At 35.2% G+C, this 20,037-nt stretch overlaps 1 long non-coding RNA gene across 1 annotated transcript in view; it reads right to left on the bottom strand.

Moving 5' to 3' along the window:
- LOC134761408 (uncharacterized) overlaps nucleotides 1–14,763 on the bottom strand; it is a 92,062-nt gene extending 77,299 nt beyond the window's left edge. The window contains exon 1 of the long non-coding RNA XR_010139989.1: nucleotides 14,720–14,763. This is a non-coding gene — a long non-coding RNA (uncharacterized LOC134761408). The remainder of the gene's footprint in view (nucleotides 1–14,719) is intronic.
- Between the last annotated feature and the right edge of the window lie 5,274 nt (nucleotides 14,764–20,037).

The raw sequence follows: 20,037 nt of genomic DNA, 5'->3' as shown, positions 1-20,037 counted from the left end.
TTTTTAACTTCAGTTGACTATCTCTCTTGAAGCAAGGTAACATAGTTGACTAGTTATGCATATGCTTCCCCAACTTTTTGTATCTTTTGTTTCTAAATCACTAGAACAACATCTGCTAGGTGGAATTTCATTTTCTCACAGTGAATGCTGAAGAAAATTGCTTCACCTTCTTGTAGGCGAAGTGCACTACTTTGAATTTGCTGCTAGCCCCTTTAAATTTCAGTCACTAAGTGTGAACCTAAGTTTTCAGCTTCACACCTCTTTTCCTAGTATTTAAATCTGTCTTACTGTCAATGGATGCTCATTGTCTTAAAGCTCTGCATAACATCCAAACATAGTGACCCATAAGACTTCTTTTGCTCATTAATCTCCAAGTGTCTCTAATGTAAACCTACAAAGGAAGAATTTGGTAACTCCCTGCAAAATAATTAAATCAAGACTTTATGATCCTCAAAGGGAGAGTACTCCCTAAAGTAAATCTAGCAGCAAAAGCTCCTCCTTTTTCACTTAAACCAAATATCCATTTTCTGTAGCCTAATAGAGAATTCATCAAATGAAATAAATTCTCGTAACAGCTTAATCTGATGTTAAAAAGAAATAAGTAAAAGACAGAATTAATAAAAGGGAAGATAATATCAGGTATAATTTGGTGATTAATGTCCAACAATGTGTTAAAATAGAGAGTGAAAGGAAACTTATGCAAAAAGGGAAAAAAGCAGAGAAGAGAAAAAGGAACAAAATCTTGAAGATATATAAGGAGAAACTGAAAAAAGGAATAAAAAATGACAATAAGAAGTAAATTTTTTAAAGAGATTGGAAATGTCTTACTATTGTAAAGCAAACCATTATTATTTTAGTAATAATATCAAAAATGTTAAATCATAGGGTGATTAGTAAACAAATACAAAATATTTTTTAAAGTTGTTACATACCACTGTATTGCTTTTTATTTAATTGATTACTGCCATTTTAATAAAAATATCTATATCCTCTTATATGATGGTTTATTTCATATAGATAAGCTCATATGAAAACAAAGTAATCACACAATGTCTCAAATGCAGAGGACTCATTACGTGTGTACATTAATCAGAATATTCAATTCTACTTGAATAAACACAATTTAATGCTAAACTTTTTATATTTTCTGGATGCATAACTATTCAATCAATGCTTTAAGATTACCCACTTAGGTCAAGTGTAATTGGGATATTGCCCCAAAAGTCTAATGGTTGCTTCCTTATTATAGCCTGGTGTTCAGATTTATGCAAATAGAAAACAATTTCTGCAGTATCCTTTAAAAATAAAAAAATAAATAAAGTATCTGATTGTGATTGCTGTTTTGTAGGTTCAGACATTTTAATGCATTCTTTCTTGGAAAAAAATAACAACAACTAGGAACAATAATCACAGACAAAACTTTGCAACACCAATTGCTTTGAAAAGGAAACAAATATTTCCCACACACACAAGAAAAAATACTGTCCATTCCTGTCAGCCTTTTCAACCTCTTTTGTGTTCCAAGAAATTGCAAGTAATGAAAACAGGGCAGAGCCAATCAAATGGGTGTGTATACTAGTGCACTGCGAGAGTTGAAAGCTCTGCATTTAAAATAAGGTTTATGCATTATTCATAGACTATGCATGTTTATGTAAATTACCAAAGGCGGAAGTGTATATGAAACCAGAATCTGAAGTAAAATGACGATGTTATAATATAGTGCTGGACTTGCATCTCGCCAATTCAACGTACCTTCATTATACTATTCTTCAAAATTACATCATATGCCAGTTCACACTAGAAAAACTAATAAAACTTTGAGACTTACACATATTATATATTTTTCAACATTTCTTTCAGATTCAATATATTATTAAACAGTGAAACTTAGCCATGTAAAATTCAGACAGCCTAGGAATAAAGATGTACACATACACTCCCGTAAGCGGTTGTTACACAAGTTGAGGGACATAGAAAATGGAGCTTAGAAATTTAATTTAAAGATAGGAAGGTTTTTAATATATGGGGATTTCTGCTTTTAAAAAAGAGAAAAAACTTGAACCCTTCCTTTTTCGGAAATAGACCCAGTAAATTTTGGAAGGCAATATAGTATTTGGAAGGCAACCTCCCACCTAGCATGGAACACTGGAGTGGTTTCTGGCCAGCAATAATCAGCTCAGACTCATCTTCTGGGTTAAAGTGTTCTTTTGAATCAGTCATTGTGGGCTGCCAGCCAAGGGGAAGAGTTCATTTGCATGAGATCTCCACGTCCTGGTCAGCTCTGAAAATCTTGGCAGCTTAGCACTGCAATTGGCAAAGGAGTGTTTTTTTAAAAAAAAATTAGTAAATAAGGGCTTCCAAAGAAAACATTGTCACTGAATTAAGTCCAATGCACCTGAAATACATTGCTCTGTTATCTTTTAAACTGTTATGAATATAGCAGGCATTTTAAAGTCATTTCTGTTTATTTCCTTCCTAATGTACCGTGTGAACCATTTTTCTCATGTGTTAACGTACTATATGCAAATGGCGTTTAATGTGTTTTATTCACAGAATACATTTACAAATCATTTTGTGTGGGGGGGAAAGCAGTTGTTTCACTTTTGCTGTGAAACTGAAAAGTAGGAGTATATATCACTACATTTCTAAAATGAGAGAAAATTTAAATGGAATGAGAAAAGCCCACAGATGCTATAATAAAAATTGTCTATGTTCCTAATTCACCTATTAGTACCTTTTTCTCACTTCATAGATTTTCAAAGTCTGCTTGCTAAATTTCCCTCCCTAAGAATTTTAAGCCCTTGTCATTTGAAACAATTATCTTTGCCATTATTTGTGCTTAGGTCCATGTGTGCTGCTCCTCTTAGAAATCAAAAGAAAACCTCAGAAACAGCAAACACTTTTTAGTAAAACAAAAAATTTAACTTAAACATTTGTGCTTTACATACTACCACAATAACTGAGCGTAATTTCTCACATATCTAATCAACATATATTTCGTTCATGGCATTTAAAGACTTTCAAATAATTTGCAACATAATTTATTTTTATATAATTCTTACACTCTAAACAATATAAAATCACTAGGTGTTTAAAAAATGTTGAGAGTAGGTTAAATACTGAAGGAGCATTCAAATTCCATTTTATATAATATTAAATATGTAACCAAAAAGGAACATAACTGTTATAAAAATAATGTAAAGAATGTGTACAACATAGTATTTTTTTCCTGTTAATTCATAGAAATAGATCTCTAAATGGCTATTTTCATCCCATCTATAGAACGGCCAGGAAAAATGTTGGCAATTACTCTGTGAATGGTGTTCTATCCTGGCATGAAGGTATAATTAATTTACATATAGCATTGTTGGAAATGAAGCCTGCGACATACAGAGTATCATCAACATTGGGAATGCACACTGCCAATTGTACCTCCTCATACAAATAGATACTGCCACTTATGGATCAAAAGGAGTGTTGCGACTGTGGTCCTGAGCTATTAAAACATGTTACAGAACTTTAAAGGTGTTTTAGAAGAGGGGACTTTATCATTAGAAGGCTATTTTTCCCTTTGTCATGTAAACTTACTCCATGGAAATATTTATGTTTTACCTACATTGTCATATTTTCCCCAAAGGAAAAAGGCATATAGCACAAAAATTAAAAATGTTTAATTATTTTATGTTAGTAAAACAGAACTTCGTATTTTTTAAATAATAGAAACACAATAAAGTCTTCTTTAAATTTTAGAATAGGAAAGAAAAAGAACAAAATGTAGATACAATCTACTAATCTTTGAGCAATGGCTTAGTAGTTTCCATGGTGACATGAATCTACAAATATAAATTCAAGTGAGGCAACTTTTACTTCATTTATCAGAAAAAAATGCAAAAGAGAATTTTATTTTAAATTACATGGATAATTATCTCAGTTATTTCCTTCATGTTGCATACATATCACTGATTGACTTATCTCCTACTATTCATCTTTGTATTTTAAAAAATCTAAAAATTTGCTGTGTGCATTTTAGAAGACTAAGTATTTTTAATTTAACACAAGATTATTATTATTTCTTGATGTTAAAAAAGCTTTCTTGATAACTAAATAGTGAATTGGTTATGAAACTTGAAGAGAATTAAGCTCTCAGCAGTAAGAGATTTTTCTAACAAAATTTTTGAAAGAGGAATATGAGTGCATTCGAGATTTTACATCTGCCTTATGGGAAAATCGATAATAGATTGTTTCTATACATTATGTGTCAAGATTTGCCTATTGAGGCATATGCAATAGGTATGCACTGGAGTATAATTTACAAAGTACATTTACAAGGTATTTCCATAGTGCCCTAATCTATTACATTTTCTGTCCTCTAATTTTCATGAGGCTTCATTGTGCACCTTATTTTCTATTTAGTGAAGAAATTGAGTGATTGATTATGAATGATAAGTGAAAAATCAGTCAAATGTGGACAAGGCTGGCCTGATAAGACCGAAATGAAGTATGCTTTTGGTTGTGTAATAATTTCCAGCTGTGTTCTAGTTTAAGAAAATGTCCAACATGACACTCCTAGCTTAACTCAGTCACACATTTCATACAGGTAGTATTTTTCAGATGACACCAAGTTAGAAGGGATTGCTAACACCTCGGAAGAAAAGATCAGAATTCAAAGTGACCTCGATAAACTGAAGAAACAGCATGAACCTGGCTAGCCACAGGCCCTACAGGGAAAAAAAATCTAACGTAGTATTCATCATTTATTTATTTTTTCATTCATTCATAAAATATTAATTGAATGCCTACTATGTGCCAGCTACAAGCTGAATATTGTTTAACACAAATGCATTTTTAGTTTGGCAATCTACCCCTGCCTTCAATGCATGGCTGGACCCTTTCAGGAAATCAGTTCCTTTCAAAATTGTGTGCTCCCACATTATTCAAAATCAATAGATTTAAGAGAAAAAATACAAATAGGTCAAAAAGTATGACATCACACCATATATAGATATATATACTTTATATATATATATACACACACATACACACACACATTTATAGATAGATACACACACGTCTCCTCGTTCTTTTTTAAAGGTGAGTCACTTTGGGGGGACAAAATAAGTCATATGTAGTGTTTAATTGTGGGTTTCTATAGGGTTATAATAAAAGTAATTTAAAATATTTTTATGGCTCAATCTTTCCATGTTAAATTGAAGAATAATCAGGATATCTTTAAAAATCTGATTCTGCTAGAGTCTTACCTGTGTTTCCATCCTGGCTGCCTTAAAGAAGAGTAATCATGCATCCTGGTTTGATTTGAACAGTTTACATCTGCTGTCTCAGCACAATTATTAATCTGTCTTTCACTTTCAGAAATGATCAATTTAAACAATAAATTATGTGACCCCTGTGTCTTGAGGTGCCACTTCAACTATACCCAAGCACTGCACCTTTTGATGGGGTCAAACAAGATGCCATTCTAGCCCTCAGGGAGCTGACTGGAAACCGAGGGAGACATAAATATCAACAGCTCTTTTCAAGGGAAATCAAGGACTTGAAGAAGAACAAACTTCATACAAAAGTATAGGTTAAAAAAAGGATAGTATTCGAGAAGCCATTAAGGCTGTCAAATTTGAGAACATAAGACAGCCAAGCCTAATAATTAACAACTTATTAAACACAGTTTATTTTTGAAGAAAAACCACTTTATCTAGGAGTTTTTAATTTGAAAACCATGTTCCACAAGCTATTGCAAATAACAGCCAGAAATAATAATAGTGCATAACAGTAATAGCAATACATGAATGATATTTACTTGTGTATAATGAAAAGTATTTTCATTACTCTTCCAGGCTTTCACCAGTCCTTGACAATGGATAATGCATATTTTTTTAGTTAACAAATATTTCCGGTTTTGCCTGAATTATATTTCTCATGTTTTTCTCCTCTCACTTTTGTAACCTTAGGTTTGAGGAAATAAAGAGTTAAATTTTTAAACAGCCACTGATATGCTCTCTAAAGCAATTATTCCTTCTGTCACCAAGAGATAAATGTACTACCACAAGACATTACAAATGTGCTCCTCTAGACTCTAATACAAATTACTGTCAGACCACACCACTTAAAGCCTTCCTCCTCTTATTTAGTAAAGCCAATTTCTTGTGATTTTTTTACATATAAAGAAGAAAATATCTTGTTCTGAAGACTGTTAACACATTTTAACAATTTTTAAACTGTTTAAAATAACAAAACTGTTTATTAACTCTCTTAAAACCATTAATACTGAGACTGTTGAACCTTCTGGAACAAGTCAGTAGGGAAGAAAACCTCTGGAATCAAGTGAGTTTCCTACTATCTGGCAGGGTTGCAGAAGGACCTAAATCATTGAAAGCAATTCTAAAGTTAGTCCTAACCCCAAACAAGCTTCTGGAAGAAAAATTTAAACTGCTAAAATTGAAGTATAGATTTACCTCAATTATAGTCTTATCCCCAGAAGAAATTATCTTAGGGTTATTCAAAGCATATCAATAATGCTCATAGACTGTGAACATATTTCTCTTAAAAAACAATGTGCATTTTAATGAAATATCTTCTCGTCTACTTTCCAATGGGAGGATATGTATTATGGTTCTAATATTTACTTCCTTCTAGCTCTCTGTGTGGTTATTGACTAATAACTCGATCTCTCTGTTCACATTGATATGATCATCCATAAATGTAAGAACTTCTATTAAGACTCTGTGGAGAGTTTGTGTTGTACCAAAGCTAATGATGACCTTAAGGAGCAGCCACATCTGTTTGGTACCTGTTTGGTAGGGAATTACTGCTCTCAACCTGCATCCCTCCTCACAGCCCACTCCCAGTATCACACCTTGAAGTGTCATTTCCCAGACTTCACATCGCTTCCGTGGCTAAACACTATTAGTGGCTTCCAGTTGTAACAGGTGATGAGGCCAGCCTTTGTCATGACAATGAGGACCTGCCTGACCTGACTCTGCCTAACTCTTCAATCATCCCGTACTACTCTGACCTTCAATATCTACTCTAGCTATATAGGCCTTAGGTCAGTTTTCAAATATGCCTAACTCTTTCCCAAGGAATGTTTCTGTACACACTCTTCCCTCAGACTGGAAGGCACTTTCCCCTGTGCTTCACAATGGTTGCTTCTTTATCCTCTTCATCTCTGTTTAAATGTCACTTCTCAGAAAGGCTTTTCCTGATGCTTTATCTAAAGTATCCCTTTTCATTGATTATCTCAGCAGTCTTTATTCTAAAAGCAGATCGATGAGGGTAAATGATGGAACCAGCCAGGGACAAAGCTGGTATTACTCATACACACACACACACACACAAACAGGGTTGTAAAAATTATGCATTAAAGCAAATGAAAATAATGTTTTAACATCTGAAGAGGTTAAGGAAGAGTAACTCAGCTCTTGAAGATACCAATATCTTGGAAACACCAAAAAATCTTTCCCTTTCTAATCTCCAAATACTCTGGCAGTCAGTAATTAAGTGGCAGACAGGAGGCCATAGGATCCCACTTCAGGGAAGCTGACCAGTGCAATAGAAAAGACCCACAGATAAAGACAGCTGGGAGTCATGAAACAGCCAGCCAAGTCCCTGCCTAATCACCCTATAATGAAGCTTATAATTTACTATTCCTGCTTATTCATCAGAATTTTCAGTCAGTCATTTAGTGGTTCTTTTAAATATAAACAGACAATCAATGATCACTAGAAATTTGAAGACTCTAGCATAACAGCTCAAATAAATAAAGAAAAGGGAGAAGAAATAAAAGAAGACAGAGAAAGAAAGAAAGAAAGAAAGAGAGAAAGAAAGAGAAAAAGAAAGAAAGAGAAAGAAAAGAAAGAAAGAAGAAAGAAAGAAAGAAAGAAAAAGAAAAAGGAGGAAGGAAGGAAGGAAAGGGAAGAGAGAGGAGGAAGAGAGAGACAGAGAAAGGAAGGATTCAGAGAAAACCCAGGCACTGAAAGAAACTTTAAAATGCTTTCTTCAGAAAACTCATAAAATAAGAGAAGATATTGGATCTATGAAGAAGGAGGAGTAGGAAAAGAGAGAATGGAAGGGGAGAAAGAGGAACTAAAACAGCAGCAGCAGCAGCAACTATGACTATACAAATATCATGGAGAAATAAAAAGGCTACTGAAGATGACTAATAGAAAAAAAAATGAAGACCAGGTAAAGGGTCAACATTATAAAACAAGAGTTTCAGAGCGATAACAGAGAAAGTAAAGGAAAGAAAATTATCAAGAAGTGATACAAAAAGTGCTTACAGAAGAAGAACAAATACCTTCAAATTGAAAGACCTCTTCAAATACCTAGCACAATGAATACAAATGGACCACACTAACATACATAGTCATGAAATTTCACCCCCATGGCAAAAATAGAAACATTCAAAAATTTCTCCAGAGAAAAGTAACAGGTTTTATTAATAGGCTTAACATTCAGAATGGTATCAGACTTCCTAAAAGGAAACTGAATCTGGAGAAGCAATGGATTGACACCTTTAAAACATTGTGGACAAAACATCTCCAATACTGAATGTTTTACCCAGCCAAACTAACATTCAATTGTTTTGGTAAATCAATCTTCAGGCATACAAAAACTCAAAAATTAGGTTCTATACACTCTTTCTCAAGAACCCACTGGAGGATGTGAACCATCAAGGAAAAGAGAGTTACCAAGAAAGAGAAATGCATGAAAGTAAGGAAATGGGAATATAGCATTAAAAAGGTTAAGGGAATTCCTAGCAGATAATTGCACAGGAGACTCAGAGAACAACTGTACAGATGAAATCCAGAAGGCTGGAGGACTACAGAAGGGTTATCTTAGAACCAAATGAAACTGGTAGACTTTCATTTAGTAGTCTACCAAGTGAAAACTGGTAGACTTCCATTCATTTGTATGAATGGAACTGAAAGGAAATTTACACTTTGGTCACAGAGTCTGGAGACAAATTAATTCTAGGAACATGGAAAACAACTAAGAAAATAAACTTGATCACACTTTTTTGTTGTACACCTTTTAATTATACTCTAAAAGTTTAAAAAGAGTGATCAAAAGTTCATTATACTGCATAACTGTAAATAATATTTATATAGTCATTATATAAACAGTTAAGCCCAAGTAGAAAGAAGCTGCTAACCCAGCTCAGCTATTTTGCCATGTAGAAATGCAGGGCCAAGTATTGCCAGAACTTGCCATGTGGTGCCAAATTATAACTTCTGGCTATTCTGATTGAGAAATTAAAATGGTCATATTAGCTCACACAGAGAAAAGCTAGAATAAGGCTATCAAATCAATTGTGTAAGACAAAGATATTTTGGGTCATTCATGCCCAACCGGGGGAGCCCATATTTCTTCTCTGTCAAATAGCTCATGTATCAGGAGAATAGCTTGGGATTCAAATGTCAGAATGCTTGGACAGTCATCTTTTGAACAAAGCATTGCATCTCTAAGATTATCAGTCACATCCTTGTATACCTAGTGCCACAGAACAATGACTGTTACATAGTAGACTCTCAGCAAATATTTGTAATATTTTTAACGAATGCATGAATTTTTACCTTTCCCAATGCCTTGAAAATGTTTACATTGTCCCTAAGCACTCTCAAAAAGAATTAATCATTCCACATTTTGTGCTACTTCTATAATGGGTACATACCACATTTCTTTAAATTATACTTTAAGTTTTAGGGTACATGTGCACAACGTGCAGGTTAGTTACATATGCATACATGTGCCATGTTGGTGTGTTGCACCCATTAACTCGTCATTTAACATTAGACATACCACATTTTTGGTACGCATCACTCTGTACAGAAAATATTTATTTATGTCTACCCTCCCAAAAGAATTTAATTTCCTTGAATGCAGGAATTATTTATTTATAAATTTTGTATTCCCACCCTGGAGTCTCAATAACAGGTGACTTGTTTCTTTCTAGCCCCAGTTATAATTCATTGCATTTATTGAGTACTTGATATGTACCAAACTTCTCATATAGTAACTTTACAACATTTAATCTTCACAACAATCCTATAAGACAGGTACTATTACTATCACCATTTTACTAAAGCATAATGCCTGACATCTAGGAATTATTTACTAAATGTTGCTGAATGAATAATTATACCTTTTGGATCTGGATATGTAGATTTGTTCCCAGAAAATTTGAGAAGATACATCACCTCTCAGGCTATGTGTCAAAGTAAAAATAATGATTTTCTTTCTTTACTTGTGACTTTGCACACACCTCTGTTGACCATGATGAATATTCAATTGGGAACCCCTTGACACAAGACACATTTGACTATAAACTCAAAGCAGCACCAACACAGACCATGGATTGTCGCAGAAAGTGATCTTGAATGAGAGAGAACATTATGAGAAGATACTGTTAGTCTAATGATTATTTTGAATGTACAATAGAGTTAGGGAGGGAGTAAAGAAATCTTTTAAATTATTCAACATTTTAAGATTATTCTTGTGAAAACTTAAGATACAGGCTCTCTTAGTCTGGTTTCCCCCTAGAAGCACAGCCTGAGACAAAGGTTTGATGCAGGTAGTTAATTTTGGGAAGTGATCCAAGGAAAAAAAATGGGGAAAACTGGAAGAAATAAAGAAAAGACCTTGGGCCCAATGAAAAGACCTTGAAAAAGTTGTGGTTACAGTTGCAGGTCATGAGGACTCAATCTCACTGAGAATATTCTGAAGAGGTATATAGAGTGAACCTCGGGATTGTCTGACCAAGATGTGACAGAGAAACTTATTTATCCACCACCTCCCATTGGTCAAGAGTTGCCCCAACAGGTGTTAGCCCTCTCATATTTCCAGGCTTTTGCATGCCCCCAAAATAACTGAATTAGTGCTGTAGGCATACTACAAGGCAGTAGCAGAGAAGGATCACACAGAAAACAAGAGGCAAGGGGTGAGGTTCTGGCAGGATACATTCAGACAAAAACAAAAAGTGGACCTAGAAGATGTGAGAGTAGCATGAGAAACGTTTACATGTATACAATCTCATAATGTACTTATAAATAAACAGACCGAAGTTTAGAGGGGAAAAGATAAAATGTGAACATTTTATGTGTTTTTAGCTAATTAGTAAAATATCTTAAGCCCATACTCTGTATAAAGCACTAAACCTGGAGTTGGGAGGAATGTAGAACAAATATATAATATGCATCCTGTCTTCATGCATCTTTAAATTAAAACGAGTCTAAACACTAACAATGTGAATAAAAACAGAAAATACAAAGTAAATATAAATAAAAAGCTGAAATTTTTTGGTTCTAATTATATGGGTTCCAGGAGTTCAGAGGGAAAAAGGGATCAATAAAGGCCAAGGTTGCTAAGCAAAGCCTCATTGAAGAAGTTGTACCTGAGCAGGTCCTGTTATGAAGAACACATTTTGATAGGACGAGAAAAGGACAATTTGAACATATTGGTGAGGTTAATATTGCTGCCATCCATATCCTCTTCTGGAGGAGTTAATCTTTACACAGCCATTGTTGACCACATAGTGGTGTTTTCTACCAGACAGTGCCATATTCCCAGTACTCAGACCAAACAATTGCTCAGCTCAAGTGACCAAAAAAGTGTGGGTACACAAAAGAGAGAAGGAAGGAGGAAGGGAGGGAGTAAGAGGGAGGGAGAGAGATTTCACTCTAATGAATCTATCCAGAGTTTTAAGATTTGAAGTTATTGAATCAATCTATTTTAATTAGAGCACACACGTAAGCTTATCATTTCACACTATAGTTTCTGATTCTTTGTACTCCTAAAGGTCATAATCAGGCCCTTCCACCAGGTGATTTACTTCTTTCTAGCCACAACAGTGTCAACTAGGAGTTGGCATCTGACTCAAGGGCTACTGATTCTTAGCACTGTCAACAACCTGTGACATAGTCTTTTGCGAAAAGATAAACAAGTCCAATAAGTAACTCGTTCTTGAGAAGCTGAAATTAAAGACCGAACTATTTGGCAGCCTACAGTCCATAAAAGGATGCCATGAGTTAGGCTAGGGACCAAGTAAGGTCGTGAAAAAGCATCAATTTTTAGACAAATGATTCTAGTTGGTGGGGAGTGGAAAATGATGTATTAATAGATATACAGAGGGAAGAGAAGATTTGACATAAGTCCAAGAGACTGATCTGTCCTTAGATGTGTTTTCAGATCATCTTTCCAGGTTCAGCCCTTGTTCCAGCCCCAGGCATCTACTCTAACCACCAACTCCCTTCAATTAATATACCTTACAAGTATCTTTTTTGCTTTTTCAATGAAATAAAGATCAATTTGAGGGGGAAAACGTGAAAAATTAAATGTATGAGTAAGTATAGTGTGGAACAGAAAGATCGTCTTGAGTACACAGTAGAGGTTATGCATTGAAATTAATGGGAAATAGGTTAAATACTATGCCAAGAAACTTGGAAAATCTGGATTTTGTACTATTTATCATTTAAAAAATCTTCTCTATACCTGATTTTAAAACTTTCACTAAGTTTAGAATAGGAGACGACAAGGCCTTGGCCTTTCCTACAAGATAATGTACACAAGACATAATAATGGGAGCAGATAGAAGCATAAAATATTCTGCAAGTCACGCTGTCTGTCTGTAGAAAGTATGCATACTTTCAACTTGATAATATCTCTATTAGATATCAAAACCACTTCTCAGTACCTTAAGTAAGAATAGTTGTGTTTGATAGCCTCATTTTCAGTCCTCACATTCATAAGAGAGGGAATCCTGTCCCCTCACCCTCTTTGAAAATGGTCAACAGATTATTTTCTCACAGTTTGTTTATGATGAGAGACATTTTTATAGCCCCTCATAAGACTGAATGGAAAAAGAAGAACCTCTGAGCTAAAACTAATAACTAAAACTAATTAGTTCTAAAACCAATAGGCAGGATAAGGCAAGCATAAAGGAGGCCTTGAGAGTCCATTAACATTATATTAGAAAGGCATTTTAATTCAAACAAGTTTGGTTCAACACATATTTATTTTTTGAGGTCTTTATTACCATTACAGAGAGAGATAAAACAAATGACCAAGTAAAAAGAAGAGTAGACAGGTGGTAATTAAGAGCAGAAAAAAATAATTCTTAAACATTCAGAAATACTTGAGTGTAGTGATTGCTTTGCTATGACTGCAGAGATATGAGAACTATTCATTAGTTTAAAAGTAAAGAAAGAAAGGAAGAAAAAGAAAAAGAAAGAAAGAAAGAGGGACGGATGGACGGAGGGAGGGAGGAAGGAAGGAAGGAGAAAGAAAAGAAGGAAGGAAGGAAGAAAAGAAAGAGAGAAAGAAAGAAAGAGAAAAAGAAGGAAAGAGAAAGAAAGAAGAAAAGGAAAAGAAAAATCGTTGGCATACCAAAACATGAAGCAAAATAATCTCTGCTTCTATTATTAAAAGCAGGGTTAGGATGAATTTCATACTAAAATCTCCTCACCTCTAAAGAAAATGGCATTTTTCAAGAGACAAGAGAGCATCAGGACGATATTTAATAAAATATTCTTTTCTTTTTCTTTTTTCTTTTTTTTTTTTTTTTTTTGAGATGGAGTCTGGTGCGATCTTACCTCCCTGCAGCCTCCACTTCCTGGGTTCAAGCAATTCTCCTCCAGGCCTCTGGAGGCCTAAGCCTCCAGAGTAGCTAGGATTACAGGCATGCACCACCAAGCCCAGCTAATTTTTGTATTTTTAGTAGAGACAGGATTTCACCATGTTGGCCAGGCTGGTCACGAACTCCTGACCTCAGATGATTTGCCTGCCTTAGCCTCCCAAAGTGTTAGGATTACAGGCGTAAGCCACCGCCCCCAGCCTTTTTTTCCTTTTGATTGACTATCCAGGGCTTTGAGAATCCAGGTATCCCTTTATATATTGCAAGCCAATATGTTAAATTTGTCTACCAAAAAACATTATGAAATAGGAATTAATTCAGCTAAATTAACATTCATGGATTTTTAATGGCCATGTGATACTTTTCTATGCTACTGTGAAGTGCCATTCTCATGCTCTTTTTCCATTGATTGTTCTTTGCCAGAAAAAAACAACACAATTTTCCACTTGCTTGCTTGATCTCTGCCAAATATCAAGGAAGAAATCATCAATTAAAAACTGATAAATGGTAAGAAACTTCCAACTGTCAGTTATAAAAGCAGCAAGTCTCTTTCCTCAGAAAAATGGCAGAGGCTCCACTTTGAATAGAATGCTATGTTTCTAAAGGATTATTTTTAACAGAAGATTTACTTCCCCATTTTGTAGAATATAAAAGACAAACATATGAAAAAATCATGAGACTTTCCTCTTGTTTTTGCATGTTTTAGTGACATGCTGACCTGAGTCCAAAGACAGAGATAAAAAGCTTTGATTAAGGTTCTAGGTAATAAAGACCTCTCCTGTTTTCCTCCTACTTACTTTCTCCTTACTGAGAGAAATGAAAGGATTATGGCTATATGTATCAGCTCTGAGCGAAGTTATTCATTAAAAGAAATTTCCCACTGGGGCTTCCCAGCTATCCTTTCATCACCCCTCCCTTGGTAGTGGGATACACGTTTGGTACAGCCTTTTGGGAATATCTTTAAAATTTAAAATACACATACTCCTTGATCCTGACACTTGTATTAATATTTCTGTAGGATTGATTTTGAGAAAGAGAAATCAGCTCCTGACATCCAAGAACTGGCCTGACACTTACAGTTAGGCCTTGATCTTGCTTGTCTGATGCCCATAGAGATGTTCTGTTGGACATAACGGTCTCCTAGAACACCAACATCAGACAGGGTCACTTTGTGACTGTGAAGAAATGAGATCAAAGCAAAGCAAAACAACACTAGCAAACAAAGACCACTTCTTTGAACCTTATCCAGAATTACCTAGCCACAATGCAAATTTTATAAGTCCTTCCTAACACACTCTTAGGTGAGATGGCCCTGTGGCTCCTCATGATGTGTGTGGTCTCCATTACTGCAACAAGCAATAAGCTCAACTTGCTTTCTGGTGGTCTTTGGCAAGAGGGCAAGAACAGTTATTAGAGGCAGAATTTTTTTACAACAATATTCATAATCACAAAAACTGGAGACACCAATTTGCTCAGAAATATGAAAATGATTAAATTTGTTATGGCTCATTTACTTTATGAAACAACCCAAAAAAAAGTAAGGCAGATGCTTGAGTATTATAATGGGGAACTGTTAAGGTATACGTTGGAAGGTAGAGCAAGAAAGTTAAATGTCAATTACAAAGAATAGGATACTAGCCTATCTTTAAGAAAAAACAAACTGTGTGTGTGAGTGTGTGTGTGTGTGTGTGTGCAGAAAAAAGTTTGGGAAGAATACACATCAAGCTCTTAACAGTGACATGGGGAAGAAACAACTTCCACATTTTAACATATACATCTTGTATTTTTCTAAATTTCATAAGATTTCATAGTTACATTTATAATTTTTAGAATGGATTATATTATTAAAAATTGGCTTCTCAGTAAATATATGTCCATATAATTAAATAATGTGTGTGTATATATATTGTACAGACTGAGTTTCCCTTATCTGAAATGCTTGGGGTTAGAAGTGTTTCAGATTTAGAATTTTTTTTATTTTAGAATATTTGCATATACATAATGAGATATCTTGGGTATGAAACCAAGTCTAAACATAACATTCATTTATGTTTTACATATGCCTTATACATATTACCTGAAGGTAATTTAATGCAATATTTTTAATAATTTTGTGCATGTTGCAAAGTTTTGACTGCATTTTGACTGCGATGGTTATTGATTTTGTGAAATAATTTTTACCATATTAGGTATAGTTCCTTTGGTTTTCTGATTCAAAAAGTCTCCTTTGAAACTTTTGTGCAGCCTCAATTAGTAGAGAACTATAAATCACAATCTGATATGGATTCCTTGCACAAGGAAGAAACAATCTCATGAACCTGAGGATACTTTTGTTTATTCAGAAGCTTTGCCATAGTCTTTCTCTATCCTGAAAAGGCAGATATAAATTTTTTACAAGTCTGTGAACTTGAAAATAAAGCCTTACCATCTGACTAATCACGCTAAAACAAATAAGATGAGATTCGACCATGCTCTGGCTTGGCATAGTGGCTCATGCATGTAATCCCAGCATTTTGGGAGGCTGAGGCAGGCAGATCACTTGAGGCCAGGAGTTCAAGACCAGCCTGGCCAATATGGTGAAAGCCCATCTCTACAAAAAATACAAAAAAAATTAGCCAGGTGTGGTGGTGTGTGCCATCCCAACTGAGAGGGAGGATGAGGCATGAGAATCACATGAACCCAGGAGGCAGAGGTTGCAGTGAGCTGAGATCGTGCCACTGCACCCCAACCTGCATGACAGAGTGAGACTCTGTCCCAAAAAGACAAAAAAGAGAAAAGAAATTGACCATGCTCTGTTCATAATTGTAAATTACAGATCTTCTATATTGTGTTTCCTAACACTAGCGTCAGCCACATAATTTGTAGGGCCAAGTGCAAAATGGAAATGTGGGGTCCTTTGTTCAAAATGCGAGAAAAATGTACCATTAATGGTACTAAAATAAAAACATTCTCCTTCTACAACTTTCTCTTTCTTGGCCTGTTGTAGTTTTTAATTTGCTCTTTAATTTCACACTCTCTGGAGCATGGCAATGTTCTTGAGCAAGTATAGACATTCACCAGGCACTCAGGAACTGGACTGTGATTTGGCCTGTTTGGAGCCCACTGGCTGCCAAGTCCAACAGCTGGCCAGCAGCCAGACAGAGGCTTCATATCCTCCTTCCTTAGGAGAAGGGAAGGAAAGCTAGGAATTTCCCTTTACCATAAGGCTGCTGCTCTAATCAATCACAGATGAATGAACCTGAGGATTGCAACGCTTGCCTCTAACAGATCTAACTCAAAACTGGATGGGGTGGAAAAAAGCTTTCTTCCAGGAGTCATGTGCCCCAAAGCACTATGATATTGCCAACCAGCTGCCAAGCCCTGCCCCAAGATGCCATGGGGCTCAGGTATCCAGACCCAGCCCTTCTTGTCCGGTTCCTAAACCCATGCCAAGGAGAGGGTTGTAGCAGTCTCTGACGGAGAACAGAGAGCTGGAAAACAGGCAGGGTCTGGAGAGCTGGGAGTCGGAGAGCTGGGAGTCAGAGGGCAGGCAGCTGAGAATCCATCCAAGGAGGCAGAGAGGTGGCAGGAGGCAGGGACTACATGTGACTCCAGGCTCCAAGTTCTCCTCTTCCTCTCACCACCATGCATACTCCATTATCCCATTGGACTTCACTTTTAAAATAGAAATTCAAAGAAAAATTATTATGATTGTCAAGACAGTGACTGCAGACCATTCAACCTCAAGCTTGGGGCCCTTCTGAGCACAGGACCCTGTATAACTAAACTAGTCTTCTGCCCGTGAAGCTGGCCCTGCATGGCCCTTAACACTAAATATAAAGAGATAGATATAGATATATCCACTGGGCATGGTGGCTCACACCTGAAATCCTAGCACTCTGGGAGGCTGAGGCAGGTGGGTTGCCTGAGTTCAGGAGTTTGAGACCAGTCCGGGCAACATGGTGAAACTCCATCTCTACCAAAAAAAAGCAAAAAACAAAAAATTAGCCTGGTGTGATGGCATGTACCAGTGGTTCCAGTTACTCCGGAGGCTAAGGTGAAGGGATCACTAGAGTCTGGGAGGTAGAAGCTGCAGTGAGCCAAGATTGCACCATTGCACTCCAACCTGGGTGCAGAGTCAGACTCCATCTCAAAAACAAAAAATGATATATCATGATCACGGAGATACCAAATTATTTTACAACAGAGAATATCATCACCTTAACATCAAGTCTTTTATGAAATCTGAAACTTGAAAAAAAGTGTTTTAAAGAATGCCATGTAATCCTAAAACCTGCTATTCAGGAGTATCATTAGTTCATGAAACATATTATATAAATAGTCACTTGAATTGTACATGCCATCCTTACTTTGGAGGAATTTTTCCTTTTTTCCTTTCGTGATTCCTTAACTGAGCTGAGATAAAAACATTTATGTTAGCTTGTGTCCCTGCAGCTGCTGATATCAAACCAGTACTAAAAGTATGCAGTCGCTTTTCTGAATCTAAACACAAAAACAAATCTTTGTTTTACCACAATTTCTCACACTTAGATTTTTATTTTTCTTAGGGCTTTTTAAAATTAGGTATAGCTGCTGAATTTTATCAAATGCCTTTCCAGCATCTCTTATGAAAATTTTTTCCCTTAATTCCTTTTCCTTTAATTTCTTCATGCATTAATTTATTTTGTTACACTTTCCTGATATGATTTTTTTTTCTGTAGTTTTTCTTTACCATCATTTTCAGGTTTTATTATTAAATTTAATGCTTTATTTATAAAATGAAATAGAAAGTTTAAAGAGTATTTTGATACCTATTATTTAAAGGTAAGATAGGATTTAGTGGTAGTGTTACAGTGGGTAGCTAGTTAGGCATGAGCAGGGCAGAAGAGGGCTTTACATACACACACATCAGGAATGTCAGGTGACCATCAGGTGATGGTCAGACGGTTATTAACTGTCTCTCTAAAAGAATCATTGGTCACAGCTGGTGCCAGAGAAAGGCTGTCTCCTGATAGATACAAAACACCTGAAAGTGGTGATCAGCAGCTTCCTGATAAGATCTCAAAAGCTGGGTAAGTGGGCTCAACCATGTGAGTGTCGACAGCCCACCCCAAGGCAAGAATCAAGAGAGAAGTGACGCAATACCCCAGAAGTTTGCTGACGTAATAAATTTCACTCCTGCTCTAAAACTTGCCTCGGTGGCTCCTTCTGCCTTATGCTCCTCAGTCAAATTCTTTCTCATGAGGAAGCAAGAATTGAGATTGTGCAGACCCATATGGATTTGCCACTGCTAACAGTGGAGCATTTAGTACCGGTATGTTTTGTAGTGGCAGGTCTTAATCACTTTTCCAGGATCTTCTGCAGTTACTGATTTATTAGTTACTTCTGTTTGGATCTGTCTTAGAGAAAAAGAGAGAGACACATACATACATACATACTAGAATTTCAAATGTTTTACAATAGAATTGCACACTTTTTTACCATTTTAATATCTTGTAAATATGTATTATATCTTACAATATTTTTTATTCATCCTTGCTTTAATTTCATAGTTGTTTTCTATTCTTTAAAGTCAACTTTTGCTTTTATTAGTTTCCCCTAGAAAACTTTGCTTTTTTGCCTAATGCCTTATGATAAGTAGTAGTTTCCATTATTTTATTATGTGTGCTTTAATAATTAAGCTATTTAAGGCTAAAAAGTTTTCTTTAAGTTCACCTTTCACTGGGTTGTATTGATTTTGATATGGCTTCTTCTCTTCTTAATTTCAAGATAATTTATAATATCACTTTTGATTTCCTTTTGGATCCAAAGATTTTATGTAAGAGTATTAACTACTTTCCATGTAGTTAAGATTTTTGGTCATTTTAAAGTGTATTGATTTCTAATTTTATTTTATTTTGATCAGCAACTGAGACCTATATATAATATTCCTACCATCTTTAAGTATTGCTTTCTGATCAAGAACATGATCAAATTCTGTGAATGTTTAGGAGACATACAAAACAGTGTATTCTCTATTCAAGTAGTACAAATTTATATGCACACATAAAATCAAGTTATTGAGTATATTGATACATTCCACTGTAATCTTAATTACTATATCTACTAGAACCTTATTATTTAGAAATGTTGAAGTGCATTATTTTCCTCAACAATGGTATTTTAATCAAATTATCACTTTTGATTTATCTCTTTTTTAAATTTAGTTTTTCCTTACTATACATGATAGCTATATTGACTAATCATAGAGTTTGATGACTCTTAAGCTGAACTTTTAAAATCACTTCCTTATGTATCTTTCTCTTCCTTAATGCTTGTAATGTTAAATTCTACCCTCTTTGATGTTAATATTGCCAGTATGCTTTCTGAAAATTATTGTTAGCCTTGTCTTTTTTACCCATTCTTTTATTTTCAGC

The sequence above is a fragment of the Pongo abelii genome, chromosome 4 (assembly GCF_028885655.2).
Source record: "Pongo abelii isolate AG06213 chromosome 4, NHGRI_mPonAbe1-v2.0_pri, whole genome shotgun sequence".
Classification (NCBI taxonomy): domain Eukaryota; kingdom Metazoa; phylum Chordata; class Mammalia; order Primates; family Hominidae; genus Pongo; species Pongo abelii.
Note: the sequence above shows the minus strand (reverse complement) of the source record. Positions and strands in the feature narration are given on the sequence as shown.